The 17237-nt window shown below is 40.9% G+C and overlaps 1 protein-coding gene across 1 annotated transcript in view; it reads left to right on the plus strand.

The window, feature by feature from the left end:
• Thada (THADA armadillo repeat containing) overlaps window positions 1-17237 on the plus strand; it is a 289455-nt gene that overhangs the window by 86717 nt on the left and 185501 nt on the right.

A 17237-nucleotide genomic window follows, 5' to 3' on the forward strand; every position in this document is an offset into this window, starting at 1 on the left:
GACCGTATGATGAGTTTGAGGCTAGCCTGGGCTACAGAGTGAACATGTCGTAAAAGGAAAAAAAAGTCATGAAATATGCTTTGCTGGCAGTGAAACAGTGCGGTAGTTCTGAATTGTAATTTAAATAGCTACTTATCACCCTGTAAAATTCACCAAATATTTAAAAGGAAAGTAACTGGGTGTGAATATGAATTTCCCAAGAATTTGATGAAAATACTAGACTACTATATTTTATTTTTTGATTTATCGGTGTGCATCTGTCTATGTGAGTGTATGTATGCGTATGTGCAGTGCCCACAGAGACTAGAGAGGGCATCAGATCCATTGCAGCTGGAGTTACAGGTGTGATTTCTGGGATCTGAACTCTGGTTCACACAGTTGAGCTGCAAGGGCTTTTAATTGATGAGCCATTTCTCTAGTTCTTATGTTGCTTTAAAAACTGAGTTTTCTTTTTTAAATAAAACATTAATTGTTTGAAAGGATAATTATCATTTTTGCTTTTTGGTAATATAAAGTGACTGATGCTATTTCTCTTCAGTTTTGTGTACTTGGGCAATAATTCTAAAGTGTCCTAAGGTTTCACATAATTCAGTCTGCTTATAAAACCATGATCAGCAGTGATAGGAACTGAGCCTGAGGGTACAAGCCTGTAACCCCAGTACTTGGAGTATAGGTGTAGCAGCATCTGGAGTTGAAAGTCACCCTGGGCTACCTAGGTAGTTTGGAGCCAGCCTGGGCTATATGAGACTTTGTGTTGGGAAAGCAAAAATAACTAAATTGATTCTTTTTATAGTTGTGAAGTGATTCTTGGATGTTGCATATAAGTTTTACACTCTGCGGGAGAAAGTGATTTCATTTAGGTGGAAAGAGGTGGGAGAATAGGGTCGTGGGTGATACACATGGTTTTCCTCCTTTTGCCTAAGTTATACTGATGGAGGCACCTACTATACATTCATTCTCCTTGGACGGGAGAGGTGGGAATGACAACCTTCCTGGAAGGAGGCAAGTGGAGTGGTTTCTGAATGAGTTTGAGTACAATTGAAAAGTAAATGGAGGAAGTTGGAAATTGATTCTTTCAGTTGATGACCACTTGTGAGAAGAGCCTTTGTTTTGGTAATCTGAGGGTTAGTCTGCGCCATCTTATACAGGCTTCTGCTTTCTCTTGACTGGAAAGTGGCTCAGCTCTCATTTGGACTTGCTCTCTAAAACTTTTACTGATGCAAATTTGCAGCAAGTCTTCTGCTTTTGTGCTATATTTAGCTATGTCACTTTTTGTTGAAATGCTTATTTGCTCATTCTTATAATATTAAGTCCGCAAGGGCAGGGCCTTTTCCATCTATTTTATATATAAATAATGGGGCCCATTAAGAATGCTAGAAGTAGCCAGGTGGTGGTGGCGCACACCTTTAATCCCAGCTCTCGGGAGGCAGAGGCAGGTGGATCTCCGTGAGTTCGAAGCCAGCCTGGTCTATAGAGAGACAGGACAGGACAGGCACCAAAACTACAGAGAAACCCTGTCTCAGAAAAAAAAAAATTCTGAAAGTTGTAACTTGTACATTGTCTATTTTGGGGGCCACTAAATAACTAATCTCACTTGGTAACATTTCTCAGGATGTTACTGTACTGCCCAGAGACCTGCAGATGTGTGCATGAATGAGTTGACAGGAAAAGAACATGTGCCTTTTCAATCAGCTGTGGAAACGGAGTCTCTTGTAGTAAACAGCTTGGTTTCTAGGTATCTGTTGCCCCTGGAGACCACCTTAATAGACTCCTGTAGCTACTCTGCATTTCAGTTTCTTCACCAGCATCCCAGGGATAAGACCTAGGCGCATGTCCTCATGGGGTTATTGTCAGCAGAGAACTAACTACGGCTGTCTTTTCATGACAATATGGGAGTCCTCCACAGAGACAAATCTGCTCTTCTGTCACTGCGCTGTCATCCTTCTTGTCCACGGGTTTGCTGTTAGATGATAGTGTTTGAGAAAAGCAGGATCAGTATCTTAACATTCTGTGTGTAGCTGATGCCTCACATACTGCCTTGCATGTAGGAGACTCACAGACATATTTGCTTAATAAATAAAGCAATTTTTGATGCTAAACAAAGGAATCAGAAAACTGGCTTCCCCTGCCTTTATCCCAGATGGCTACAATAATTGACTGAACAAGTTAGCTGTCCTCTCTCTATCTTGAGTTTCCCTCCTATAAAATGAGGGTTCTTGTAGCAGCCCTGAGGTCCTAAAATACTGAGCTCAAGCTTTCCATAAGTTCCTAGAATTGCAACCTTGGTTAAGTGTTGTATTCCTTGTGCATAGACTAATACCTGTGACATAGTAGGGTGAAAAAAAAAAAACTTTCATGCATAAAGAAGTGATTAGGGGGTCCATCTCCCTCTGTAAATATATTAAAACAAATGTTCTTTTGAACCAGTTGGTCCTTGTTTTAGATGTGTTCTTTACATTATGAAAAATTAGTAAGTTTTATTTGTGTGTTTTAAACCACGCATCTGAAGGATGTCTTGTATTGTTTTGGGTTCTAAACTGTTACAGACAAGCTGTGAGGTGCATTCATGTTTATATATATAATTTTTTATGATCACAGAGCCCTGGAATGAGTGGCTAGGAGTCTTTGAATTTAAATTTATTTTATATTATGTGTATGGGTAAACCTGCATGTGTGTCTGTGCAACATATGCATGCATTACCATGGGGGCCAGAAGAGGGCGACAGGTCGTGTTGAATTGAATTTACAGATGGTTGTTAGCTGCTTGTGGGTACTGGCAATTGAATCCAGGTCCTCTGGATGAGCAACCAATCAATCCCCTTAATCACCAAGCCAACTACTAGCCCCTACTTGCATGTTCTTAAATAATATTATTATGTTAAGACTTTCTAAGACTCTTTCCCTTTGTGTTTCTTGTCGTCTAACAAACTTATAGTGGGACCTGACTGAGAGGTTCTGTGCTGTGCAGGCTGGGCTTTCTAACACAGCCCCTAATGCATGCTGGCTTTGCCTTGAGGACTTCTCATTCCTTACAGCAGGAGCAAAATATATATGGCCTTTGGGTCTCTCCCTGGTTTAGCCCTGTGCGAATCAGCCTGCAGTAGGTGGGTTCGAGCTCTGTGACCAGTCAGTAGAGAGTAGTGTGAAAAGCCTGCTTTTTGCCCCTGTGACATTCATGTGCTCTGTGTAGAGTAACAGTGAGCCAGGACAGCTTTTGCACTCTTCTGTGTTAGTACTGAGTCACAGCGAGACCTCCTGTGACTCAGTACTACAGGGGGAAGAGCATTGGGGGTCTGCAACCTGCCCAGAGTCAGGGCGCTCACAGTCAGCTGGGGAGACAAGGATCGAAACGTGAGTCAGGTGAACTAGAAAACACTGTTGCCTGCACAACATGATACCAGCAGTGAAATGATTTCTTAAAAGACATGTGGATGAGTCGACTTGGGCTACATGAGAGAAAGTCAGTCTGAAAAGGAAGATCTGCTTTTCTGTTGCTATGTACAGGCTTTGCTCTGTCTCACTGAAGGGAAGCTCGTGTCCAAACAGTATAGGGAGATTTTGTACAGTTGAAGAAGAAAATGTGTCTGCAAAAGCATTATTAGATCCAAGTAAAGTGATTTTCAGTGACTGTGTTTGCAGCTGCTACAGTGCTACTTTCTAGGCTCTAAATGACAGAAGCATTTTGGTCATTTGTCTTAGTGTCTTGGTGCACAGGCGGGCCAGCATCCTCCCCAGCCCCGCGGCCTGCTTCCAGGAAGACTGTGCAGCACTTTCCAGAAAGAACGACTTTTCTCCTGCTGCTTTTCATGTTTTCTAGGAAAAGAAATTCCACACAGTTCTGTGGTTACCCACTCCATTGTTGAGGAAAGAATTGGATTCTCAAAACTAAAAATGAGAGCTGTAGGGGGTGCAGGCTTTTGTGTTTTTGAAAATGTAATTATTAGAATTCAGAATGGCTGATTTGATTTGAACTGTGTATTACCTTGCAGCAAGTACTTATTTGACCAAGGTGAAAACCAGAATTTTCTTTGACAGTGGCCAGGATTCTATCAACATCTTAGAGAGTGAAAGAATTCCCATTTCTAGGCACTAAATGAGCGTTTGTTGTTTCTTCCTCTGGGTCAGGTAGTGGGATGCAGACAGGGATCAGAAGTATTCCATGTCCGAGCTAAAGATGGAGCTCAGTCAGGAGAGGGCCTGAGTGGCACACACGGAGCCCTGGCTTCAGTCTCCAGCACCACATAGATCCCAGGTGGAAGTGCTTGTGCAACTTGGGGGTTAGAGGCAGGAAGGTTGGAAGCACAAGTTCGTCCTTCAGACTTAGAAGCCAACCTTGGTTACAGGACATCTTGGTTTGTTTGTTGTTGTTGTTGTTTTTGTTTTTTTGTTGTTGTTTTTTAAATCTAGGAGGGGGAGGGAGGGAGGTGTCACAGCAGGTAAAGACATGTGTCACATAAGCTTGAAAACCTAAATTTGATCTCTTGAACACACAATAAAGGCAGAAGGAAAGACTGACTACAGAGTTGTCCCCTGAACTGCACACATACCTCTGCCCTTGCCCATCCTGTTTACACAGGCAAACACATATTCCACACCTAAAGAGTGGGCCATACCCCTGCTGTTAGTCTCTGTGGAAGGGCAGGAGTCCCGGCAGGAGTGGTACTACCTCGGTGCCTGTTATCCTCCATGCTGGCGCACTCGAGGCCCTTTTCATCTGTCTAGTTTAGTGTTGATGGCAGCCTGGTGGTGGTAGGCAATTTCACCTTTACAGTTCTGTCATTTGCCTACTGTTACACACACAGAGTGTGGCAGGGCTAGAGTGCTAGGCTCATTCCCGCTGCTTCCACTAACCTGAAGCCTCCATTGACAGAAAGTCACATTTCGCAGTCTGACTCTACATTTGACATTGTCAAGATGTGGAGACTCTTCCCCAGTGTCTGACTGTGAATGGGAAATCTCTCATCTCTGAAGTGATAGCCTGTGTTTTTTAGGGAAAATGAAAGGAAGCCAAGAAAAAGTAGCCCTTGAAGTGACTAATAGGAATCTTTCTGCAGAAGGTGGCATCATGTGGACTGTATTGTTCATGACTCAGGGGATGTTTCTTATCCTGTCCACGCCCCCTGCTGTTCTCACACCCATAAACATCAAGGATAACAGGCTTCAAGGATTCCAGTGGCATGCTTCAGAGCCGGGAAGGTAGAAGTCTGGTTTGCAGTTTTAACTGCCCAGTAAGGGGTCAGTTTCTATGAAGACATTTGCTGTTTCTACAGCAAACTCTGTAAAACTTTTATATTTGATGTATTTTGGTGCTGTGGGATTGGAATTGGGGGGCCTTTAAAAGTTCTTTCCTGTAATGTGATTTCTTTTGGACTTAACTAAATGTTTTTCAGAGTTCATGCTTATGTTTTCATTCATGTTTTTAATTAAAGTGAGACTAATTATAATCATCATCATCTCTTGGTATCCTGAGGAGAACCTAAGAAGGGATCAGCTCCATTCACACTTTGCAGATGTGAGAATTGAGGTTCAGAAAAGCGAAGTGGTTTGCTTCACATCACAAGGAGCACTGGCAGTAACATTTAGTGGTCATTTTTAGCTCACATGAGCCCTTTTTATGACATTTTTAAAATGGCAGATTATTCTGTTAGTAACAGTAATACAAAATTGGATTCAGTGATTCTTAGTCTTCCAAGGAGACACTTTACTTGTTCTAGGATTTTAAACAACGATTTAAAATTAAGAGCCCTGTGTTTTGATTTGGAGGTATCATCCATTCATTTCCCACAGACATTTGTAGACCAACAGTTACATTTTTTAGTCAGAGAAGATAAATGAGTATCTTTAGAGACCAAGAAAAAGTTCACATCTTGTGTTGCCATTGTTAAATACTTATTACAGGCAGAGTTAACTCTAATCTGGCCCTTTGGCCCATTGAAGAGCTCCATGTTTCAAGTTTCTCTTCATTGGGTTCATGAATTTTAGGTAAGAAAACCACCAAATTTTTAACTAAAAGAAAATTCTTGAAAAGTAATATGTTCATAAACTTAAATGGGAATTTGTCATTGTGTTCTTAAATATTGACTCTTGCATGGACCAAGTAATCTTTGTTCTTAAGTACTGCTTCAGGCCATTGCCTCCTTTAATAACCAAGGCATTGTTATTTTCATTCAAGCATGTTCTATGGAATTTTGGCAATGCATGCATCCTCGGTCTGCATCCTAGAAAAGCATGAGTAAATATTTTTTCTTAGCTTTGGTATTTTTGTAGCTTAAATTTTATGTGAGCCAGACTAATATAATGTAATACCAAGATTACATAATTGGAGACGTCAGCATTGCTTCCAGGACTAGGAGATAAAGTCTTCATTTACCAGGGGTTTTACAGACAGTCCTGTTGTCCATTTACTACCTGTAGAGAGATACTGTAGAGCTGTTTTCCAAATGAGAAGATGGGGTCCAAGAGGTTAAGACTGAGGCACAGTTTCCTTTGATTATGGATAGTATTTCTTTTCGTTCAAAACAGTCCTTGAAACTATTCTTTTTAGTACTGAATAGTTTGAAACTCTAGGAATTATTATTGGATACTTGTTGTTGGAATCAGCTGTTATATACTAAACTTTTAAAATATAATTAATACAATTTTTCATTGAATCCTTACTATGTACCTTGGCACTTTAGTGCATATAAAAGTAGTTCATGACATGGTCTTGGATTTCCAGGATTTTATTGTTTAGTGAGAGATAAGACCAACCATGAACTTGTTCAATAAATATGATTATCAGGCTTCATAGCATTGATTGTCAGGGATAGGGACCAGAAGAAATGAGGTCATCCCAAGTAGCAGTTCAGTTTTGTTCTTGACTTAAAAGAAGGGGTAGAGTTTGGCTATGTAGAGAAGAGAGGATTGCATATGGTACTCTGTGGTCTATAACATATGGTCTATAACATATGGTCTATATGGTATATGGTCACATAAGGATGGAGGTTGGAGACAATGTTACGTGTGTCTGAGGACTGATGACAAAGCAGCCTAGGACAGAAAGGGCATGATGTGTCTTTTCATCACCCATAGCTAGAACAAGGATTGGTTGGCCACCTGTTCCAGATAGGTTGTTTGGCTTATGATGGCTTATGAGCAGACATACCAAGGTTTGTTTGAATTTTATACAGCATTAGGAATTATTCATCAGTTCCTGTATCTGAGGATTCCTTGACAAAATCTCTTTGTTTTAATCATTGAGAAATGAGTGAATCCTTTGCCACTGGCTAGTGGAACTGGAGAACACAATGCCAGGCTCCTTAGATGGTTTGCTCATGGATTGCAAGTTCTGCCAGCTTAGTGTGATACTTGTAGCATACATTCTTTTGCCACTCCTGAATTCACCAGTATCTGTACTAATGGGGAGTATCATAGGGGTATCCGTTCATGAAGATCATCTTTCCTAAGAGTTTAAAAGTTACATAGTAAAATTTTTGATTATTTTTTCCTTTTCCTTTTTTCATCTTTTTTGCTAAATAAAAATGATGCATTAGATAAATGCTGCAATTGTTTTGTGAATCTACAAGAGTGGGGTAGGGCATGTAGTACTGCCCCATATTGTTTATTTGACCTCGGGTCTCTTTCGGTGTTTCAAAGAATGTCTACCATCTGTGTTGCAACAGAATGATTTGAATGATTTTATAAAGAAACTGATTAAGGCGGGTAAAAGGCATATTTCTGATACTATGCACATCACCAGATATGAAAGTATGGTTGTTTGAATGAAAATGACCTCCATTGGTTTATGGGGAGTGCCATTATTTGACATTACGGCCTTTTTGAAGGAAGTGTGTCACTGCGGGGTGTGCTTGGGGTCTCAGAAGCTCAAGCCAGGCCCAGTGGCACTCTCTGCCTTCTGCCTAGAACTCTCAGCTCCTTCTCTCTGCATGTGCCATATTTCCCACCATGACGACAGTGGACTTCACCTCTAGACTGTACGCCAGCCCCAGTTAAGTGTTTTCTTTTATCAGAGTTGCTGTGGTCATGCTGTCTCTTCACAGCAACAGAACATGGAGTAAGACAGAGAGAGATTTAGTTCAGATTATCTTGGCATCCACAGAAAGACTTAGTTTTAGTTGTAGTTAATTGTGCCATAAATTATCCCAAATTGTGAGGTTAAATTTAACATAGACTCCTAAGTATGGTCGATGGTCAGTAAATGTGAATCTGTGGACATTTCATGATTATAGACTTTAAAATTCTCCATAGAAATTAAAAGAACTCTTTGAAGGAAAGCTTCGTATTTTGTATTAGAATCTTCAGCCATTTTATCAGGAGATCCATTGCATTTTCCCAAAGTCTTGATTTTTGGTTTGGGAAAATAGTTCTAATAGCATGGTTAGTGAACTAATCAGGAAGCTCAGGGCCCAATCCACTGGGCTGTGGGTTGTGTGGACCTGAGAAAGAAGAGGGAGCAGACAGGGCCAGGGAAGAGTAGAGACCAGGTTTAAAGTAATAGATATGCTTTGGGCCCTTCCCTTGAAGTGTTCAACTGCTCTGAGAAGGATGCTTTCCAAGCAAAGTTATATTCCATTAGCAGGAATGATGAGGTGGGGAAATGAATGTTTATTAAGCAGTTAAGGATGTCTAATACCACATTCTTAATGCTGTGACCCTTTAATAAAGGTCCTTATGTTGTGGTGACCTCCCAAACATAATATTATTTCCATTGCAACTTCATAACTGTAATTTTGCTACTATTATGAATCGTAATGTAAATATCTGATATTTCCTGTGTTCTTAGGCAACCTCTGTGAAAGACTCATTAAACCCTCAAGGTCATGACCCATGGTTGAGAATTGCTGTTCTAGGCCATCTCAAAAGCTTTGAAAATGATTTTATAAAGAATAGTGACTTTAGGCTGGACAGTGGTGGCTCACACCTTTAATCCCAGCACTCGGGAGGCAGAGGCAGTTGGAGCTCTGTGAGGTCGAGGCCAGCCTGGTCTATAGAGTGAGTTCCAGGATAACCCCAGCTGTTACTGTCTCAAAACAACAAAACAAAAGAATAGTGACTTTAATATTAGAAGATAAAATATATGCAAGTATTTCATTTTAGCCTAATAGAAAAGTTTGTTTTCCCTCTATGCTTTCTCCACTTATAATTAGAAAAAGCTGTGAGTGGCACTACTGTTCATGGAGTTATTATGGTCTTATATACATCATTTTTGTAGTCAGCGTTCATTTAAAAACACTGTCACCTAGTCTCCCTCTATTTGTGTTCCTCCATCAGACTACCTAGTGCTAGGTAATAGACAAGTTTGGTTCATGACTCTGGTGGCTGGAAGTGGTCAGAATGACATGGTCCTGGCATCCTGCTGATGTCCCTCTGGCTGTGTTTACAACATGGCAGAGAAACAGAAAGAAAAACAACTCCATAGAGTAGGACCAAGGAAATGTGTGGCCTTGCTGTATAATAGCCTGTTCTGTTGAGATGTGATCCATCCTTCAAGATAGCAGAGTCTTTTTGTCATTGTGGAATCTTCTTGCAACCTAATTACCTTTTCTTACTGGTTCCATCATGTCCGAACTGTTATGTTGAGGGCCAAATTTCCAGGATATGTACCTTAGCTAGACAAACTACATCGATTCTATATTTAGCTTTCCAGAAACAAAGTGTGCATCTGTTCAGATGAACAACATTTGGGGGAACATTAAAATGGAGATTCTTACTATAATGCAGTCACTTTCTAACACTGAACATACTATTCTGCAAAATGAAATGTCTCCTAACATTATAGCTATAGTGGTTTGAATGAGAAAGGCCCCCATAGGCTCATATATTTGAAGGCTTGGTCCCCAGTTGATGCACCTGTTTGGGAAGGATTAGGAGGTGAGGCCCTGTTGGAGGAGGTGTGTTGGAGATGGGCTTTGATGTTTCAAAAGCCTACATCACTCAGTTAGCTAGCTTGTTCTCGCTCCCTCTCTCTCTGTCTCTCTCTTTGTGTGTGTGTGTGTGTGTGTGTGTGTGTGTGTGTGTGTGTGTGTGTTGTGTACATGTCTGCCTTGTTCTTGTAACCTCTCAGCTACTGTTCCAGTGCCATATCTGCCTGCTGCCATGCTCCCTACAGTGATGGTTGGTCATGGACTCACCCTCTGTAAGTCTCCAATAAAGTGTTTCTTATGTAAGTTCTCCTGATTATGGCATCTTAGCATAGCTATAGGAAAGTAAGGAAGCGAATAGCTGAGCTGTTAAAGCTAATTGTAAACTCTGATTTACTTTGGAATTTGACCCAGATGTTACAGTGTTGGTTCTTTTATTGAAAGGTAAAACTGTCTAAAGTCAAGTAACCTAAGTTTATTGGAATTGGTACTTGATTTATTTTTATTTCTGGGTTCCAAATCCCCATTGTGTTTAAATTGAATGTGGTATTTTAATCTGACTTTTTTGGCCTCTGAGCTCCAATTAGGCCATTTGTTCTGAATAATCTCCCTTTCTCTGTCAGCCAAGTTTTTCTTTTCTGTCCTCTAAATGCTGAACTGTTTTGTTCTGTACAGACTGCTTCTATAGAAGTGGAGCATGAAGTTGTCTGAGTCAGGACAAATCAGCTGGACTTAACAGAAGACGGAATCAGATTAGCTTCATTGGATGGGTCTGATCTAGTTGCTAAATCTTGGAGGGCTAGAATTTTCGACCCTGTGAGCTCAGTTCTGTGACATCTTCATCTTATTTTTAGGACATCTTCATCTTGGCTGATTTAGTTCTGTGACTACTGAGGTTCTGAACAGACTGGGATCCACAGAGTTGTCAGTTCTGCCCTCTGTTCAGTTGACTGCTCTGCCAACTGCCCTCATAGTCCCACCCTCCTGTGTGTGTGTGGGTGGGGGGTCCAGTGATCCGATGCTTTTCCCTTCATTCAAGGCTCTGAGCACAGCCGGGGTTCAGACACTTTTACAATATGATCTGAATCTGAGGAAACGTACTTGGATGCTTCCTAGCGCTAACCGTTAGCATGTAAGGAGGTAGAAGAACTCTGGACTTTGCTCTCCTCCATAGGATCAGTTTGCCCTGTGCCCTGTGCCCCATGTTTCCTCACCTTAGCCTCATTGTACAAATGCACCTCTAGCAGAACGCTTACTCAGCCTTTAAGCTGACGTCCTTCAGAGCCTTTCCTTTCTCCATCTCTTCCCCGTGTGTGTATTATTCTTTATCGACTTCCCTATCCTCCAGCATAAGGAGTACATACAAAGCAGTGTTGGTGTTATCTCCTAGACTTCTATTTGGAAGTGAAGTGATAACATAAAGAAACACAGTGTCACTGTATAGGTAGGAAGTGCACTGTTTTCACTGAAACAAAAACCCAGTGTAGGCTATCATCTTTATCTCTTTTATGCTTTAATTAAGCTTTCTCTTAAACGTCAACACTTCAGAGAAATAAAAGGTTTTGAATGGTGCTTTCTCATTTTGCTTATTTACCAGTAGATTGGTGTCTTAGTGTCATTTCCTGTTGTTGTGATTAAATGCTCTGACAAAAGCAAAAAAGAGAGATAGAGTTTATTTTAGTTCCCAGTTGAAGGTAGAATCCATCATGGCAGGAGTGTCAGGGCAGCCTGATGCAGCTGGTGGTGGTGTGTCCCCAGTCAGGAAACAGAGAGGACCAAGCTGTGCTGTGCTCAGTCTTCCTTCTTCACTTACACAGTTCAGGAGGCCACCAGGGAACAGCTTTGTACACAATAAAGACGGTGCTTCCCTTGTCAATCAGCATAACTATGACCTCCCCCACAGGCATGCCCCAAGCGTTGGCCTGGATCCTCAGTGATTCTAGAGCCTATCAAGTTGGTATTTAACACTAACCATCACTATTGGGTTTGACTTTTTTTTTAAGATTTATTTATTTATTATGTATACAGAAGAGGGCACCAGATCTCATTACAGATGGTTGTGAGCCACCATGTGGTTGCTGGGAATTGAACTCAGGACCTCTGGAAGAGCAGCCAGCTCTTAACCTCTGAGCCATCTCTCCAGCCCCAGGTTTGACTTTTGATTGTTATAAAAATATAATGGTTCAATAGTGAAACTCATTTCTGTTGGGTGTCTGCAATGTCACCATTTATAACATGAATGTCCTTGAGAAGTGTTTCTCACTTGTTATATGAGAAAACCATCACCTTTCCAAAGATGGACTGACCATTTTTAAATACTTGTCTCTATCCTTCCTGTTTTCATCTCTGGCTTTCTTCAAAACTGCCCTTACATACTGCCATGCTGGTTGGTGTTCTCAGAAAATTGAATTCTGTGGATTCCATTGCCCTTTCTGTGGTGTTCCTTTCTCTGAATACTCCTTTTTGTCCCTATTCCCATTCAATTCAAATGTAATGATTTTCAGAGTTCTGTGTGTGTTATGATGTTGTTCATTATAAATGTTTAAGAGTCACTATGGCAGTCTGTCTTAATCTGGAGTAACTGTGCACATGGTCTGATACCGTCAATGAATATGGGTGAAGAGTTATCATTGCCATGTGGTGAACTTAGTGCTAGACCTAAGGAAAATAGCTGAACAACCTATCTTGGGCAACAGAAAATGTGCTTGCAATGAAACAAACCCAAACAAAACCCGAGGCAAAGTGATTAAGGAAGAGATAAGTGTTAAAATGAAATGAAGATAGTTTTGTTTTAAGAGAGAAGAGATGGTTGCTAACTAGGAATCAAGTTATATTCTTGTTTTAGGATAACCCAAGAGGCAAGCATCTGATGATTCTTTAGTATTCTTTCTATGATGCACATGCTGTATCCTGTGTGTGTAAGAAGTACTTGGTGCTCAGCCAACTCTTAAGAGGTTTTGGTACTTTTTTGAGGGACAATGTGAGTTTTGATATATATTTCTTTTTAAGGTGAGGTGGGAGAAGTGTAGAGGCTGTGGATCCAGTCCAGGGCACAGTGCATGCAAGGCAAGCACTGTACAACTGAAGTACGTCCCGGCCTGTGGATGTGCTCTCTGTAAGCAGAGACAGTCTGTAACTGTCAGTTGTCTTTCTGCGGAATAATAAATAATGGTAGCAATAGTCTTGCTTCCCTGAAAATCTGGAAGAGTTAGTTTCTCTCTTTACATTGTGAATTCTGAGGATAGAACTCAGGATGTCAGGCATGTGTGGCAAAGAGCTTTTAACCCTAGCCATCTTGGCAGTTTTAAAGTATTTAAGTGCTGAAGTAAATTCTTTATAATAAACAGGGTATAGTTTTCTTGATAATTCTATCACTATTTTTGCTGTTGTTGTGTGCTTTTTTGGTGGGGGGGGGGAAACAGGCTCCTGTAAACTTCCTGTGTAGCCAAGAATGACCTTGAACTCTTGATGCTCTTGATTTCCCCTCCTGCGTATAGGAATTACAGGCTTGCACCACATTACCTTGCAAATAATTATTACTACTAAATATTTCTTTTTTCCTAGTTTTAAAAATATTAATTCAGCATAGTTATATATGTAAAGTGTTTTAATATATATAACGCCTTTCTTTTGCTCACATCACCTGCGTGTAACTTCTAGGACCCTGCATATTACTTGTCTCTGGCTTCAGTTTGTGGTTGTCAGATATTTTGGAGAACTGGATCTTGAAGAATAGGCTTCCATGTGACCTCCGGGAATTGTGACATTCTTAGCTCTCTTGCTAGCCCTCTCTCTGGGTTTGTGCCCTCTAACTGCTCCCCACGCCCCTTGAAGGCTCTTTTCTTTCTGTTTAAACCAGCTGCCTGTCACTCATTGAGCACGGACAACCCACCACATTCTTTCCACGGCATGAAACATGGCATAAGGAATATTCCCATGCAAATTTGTAAACTTTGCCATGTTTTGGGGGGTTATTTCTTTTGGAATAAGTGATCAGAAGTGAGAATACTGGGTTAAAGAATATAAACATCTCATGAAACTGATAGCCAGACCTTTTTAAAATGAGATTGTATCAATTTACAAATTTACCAGCATGTATAATCTTCCCAGTAGTGGGTATAATTATTTTTCTGTAATGCATGTGTAAGGGAATTTGGGGGAAATGGCCATGTTGTTTCAATTTCCATTGCTTTTATTAGTAGGGAGGTTGGACATTTGCCCACATTATTTGTTGGTTAATTGTATTTTCTTCGGCTTTGCTTTCAAGACCCTCTGTAATTTGCACCTGACCTTTTCACCTTATCTCCTATCATTTAAACTCACAAATATTTATTAAACTCCTGGGCTGCTGTCTCCCACCCAACAAATACATAACCTCTAATCAAGCCAAGTGCTCATTGTTCCTTTGAGTATGTTGTGGTTTTCCTTTTTCTTAACTCCTAGAATGCCTGTCCCTTCTTTCCTTCTTAAGCAAAGCGTTCTGTCCTTCAGATTCTGCTGCAGTCTTTTAGTCTCGGAAGTCTTGGCTGACATGACAGTGGCATGCATGCCTCCTTCCCATGTTCCTTGTGCCCCATAAGAAGTGTGTTGAGATAGGCAAATCTAGATTCAATGTGCATGGTTTTTAGTGCACTGAGCTCTGGTTTCTTCATTGTAGCGTTCTCAGGAAATGGAATAATAATCTCCAGCTCTGTAGTGTTTGTGAGGAGGAAAGTGCTGGTGCTTGTTGGGCAGGAACTCATGTTAGTGCTTACGTGTGGTGTTTGTTGATGTTGTGTTCTCTTTAAGACCTACACTGGTTCAAGCCAGTTGGCGTCCCAGCACTGAGACCTGGAAAGTAGACATGGGGTCCCACCCTTAACCAAAAAACTATTTGCAACTGATACATACTGGCAAAGGGAAAAAAAGAAATCAATTTTCTCCAATGGAGTGTCATTGGGTGTATCAACCACACTCCAGGGCAGGCGCCATGCATAGGAGCACTTGGCCAATGCAAAATGAAATCCATGGGGTTTTTGTTGTTGTTTGCTTATTTGTTTTATGTACTTGATGGGGGGCTTTTTGTTTGTTTGTTTTTTAGCATTTTTTGTGGGTTTTGTTTGTTTGATTTGTTTTTTGCGGTGGGGGTGGTAAAAGGGAGAGAGAGTGCTTGTATTTTAAATTAGTTGAACAAATAAACCCACTATCTCAGTATTTGTTCTCTTTTGGTGTTGACATTTTAAGAGAGGATATCTTGTAGCCAGGGTTGGCCAGGAACTACTCTCTGAGGCCAAGGCCGACTTAAACTCCTGAACTCCCTGCTTCCACCTCTGGAGTGTGTAGATTACAGACCTGTGTGCCAACACCCTGGTTTATGTAGTACTAGGGACTGAACCTACAGACTCCAGAATGCTTCGCCATCAGTCTGCACATCCACAGTAGGACTCCTCCTTTTATACCTTAGACATGGTCTCCTATAAATTAATTTTGTAATCTCAAAGAAATACCAAGGAGAGCAATAGAGTGTGGGTCTTGTATATCCCATGCGCTGTGGAGCTGCTGCTTGAGTCGTCCTGGCTGGTGTTAGTACAGGGAAAGGAAGGTGTTGCTTCAGGGCTGAGGATCTTAGTTTCAGTCTTCCAAAACCTAGGCTGGGGTTCAGGCGGACTTTCTCCCAAGTCCCTTTCAAAATGGTGGGTTCTGTCGCTTGTTCAGCCAAGTGGACCAAGTTAATCATAGAAGGTCCTTAAAAGATCCAAATTATACCACCCAATTTTACTTTTCCATACAGGGTTGTATTCATCAGTATTTGTCAGAAACCTATGCTTACTAATACCATAAGAAGCTGTAAATCAAAGCAGATTCTTGTTCCTGTAACTGTCATGTGATTTGGATTAGCAATAACTGTTACTCCCTTATTCACACCTGGGATTTCCACGCATCCTCAAAAAGCTGAAATGGTGACTCACGTCTAGTCACCTTGTAACAGGCTGTTTTCATTTATTTAAAATGTAAACAACAAAAACTGTCCTGGATAAGGATCTACACTTATTCTAACTAGTGGCAGATGCTATGATCAGTATTTCTACTAAAGATTCGCACCTTTCTCATGGACCTCAGGCCTCATGGTGAAGCTTTATGCTTTCCAAGCATAACAGCTACCCAGTAAAGCAAAACAGCAGCCTCGTCTGGCTTAGCTCAGCGGCCTCTGATTTCTTCCAGTCTGTTTGATGTGGAGGCTCACTGGTCTATCTGCTGAGCTGCTCAGAGTCTGCAGGGCTGGGAGCACCGCCGCCGCCACCACGTTTATAGACGACCCATTGGTGACAGACCAGTATAGGCTCTGCGTTGTGGGGAGTTTAATTCCTTGTGCTGGTCATAGTTTTGTTTTTGAAATTTTTGAAACTATTCTCAAACTTTCATTAATACTCAATATATTTTAATTTTCTAATTTTATACTGAAAGCCATAAACCAGATGTGGCAGTAGAAACAGCTATGTAGATGTGAAAACTTTTCTAATTAGTTGAAAAGGAAAATCAAAATAAAAGTATACAGTGACCAGTCATGGTACTTCCTGTATGCAGAGGCAAGTATCATCTCATTATATTGTTCCTGGTTGAAATAACATTAGTATACCCAGCTTTATAAAAAGCCTGTGAAGTTTCTTGTCTTATCTCATGTGTTCCCAGGCATTCCCATTAGGATATGTATTGCCCTGTTCCAGATGACATAGTTAGGAGTTTCCATGATTAATTTGCTACATGTTTCATATCTGGTGTTGAGACTCAGCAATGAGTCCTAACCTAGTTATTTTTCCATTATAGCAAAGCTTTTTTGTTGACTAATGCACATGATTTCTAACAGCAGCAGAGCTTTGACAGTGGTTTCATCATGCCCACTTTCCTGGGAGGTGAAGTAAAATCACTCATGTTCGCTCTGCTGGAGATAAGAACACCAGGCCGTATTAGAGGAATAATGGAGCACATCCATCCCCTAGCTTCAGTAGCCTTATATACCAAACGTAGAAAATAACTCCTAGGGTGTTGATATTTTTGTATTACTACTGTCCACACAATATAGAAAGAGTACCTGGTACAGAACATGTAGCCTTTGTTAGGTTCATTCATTCAGTGAACATTGGTGGCTTGCTGTGTGCCGAGCAATGTGCTGAGTACTGAAAGAAAAATAAGTTTACATTTTTAGCTTCAAGAATCTTAGTGTCTGGGGCTGGAGAAGGCGGCTGATTGGTGGAAAGCACTTGCTTGTCTTGCAGAATACTTCAGTTTGGTTACCATAAGCACCTTGATGGCTTCCTCCAGTTCCAGCCAATCCAAGCCCCTTTTCAGGCCTCTGAGGTATGAGGCATGGATGTGGTACACATATACACATTCAAGCAC

The sequence above is a fragment of the Onychomys torridus genome, chromosome 21 (assembly GCF_903995425.1).
Source record: "Onychomys torridus chromosome 21, mOncTor1.1, whole genome shotgun sequence".
Lineage (NCBI taxonomy): Eukaryota > Metazoa > Chordata > Mammalia > Rodentia > Cricetidae > Onychomys > Onychomys torridus.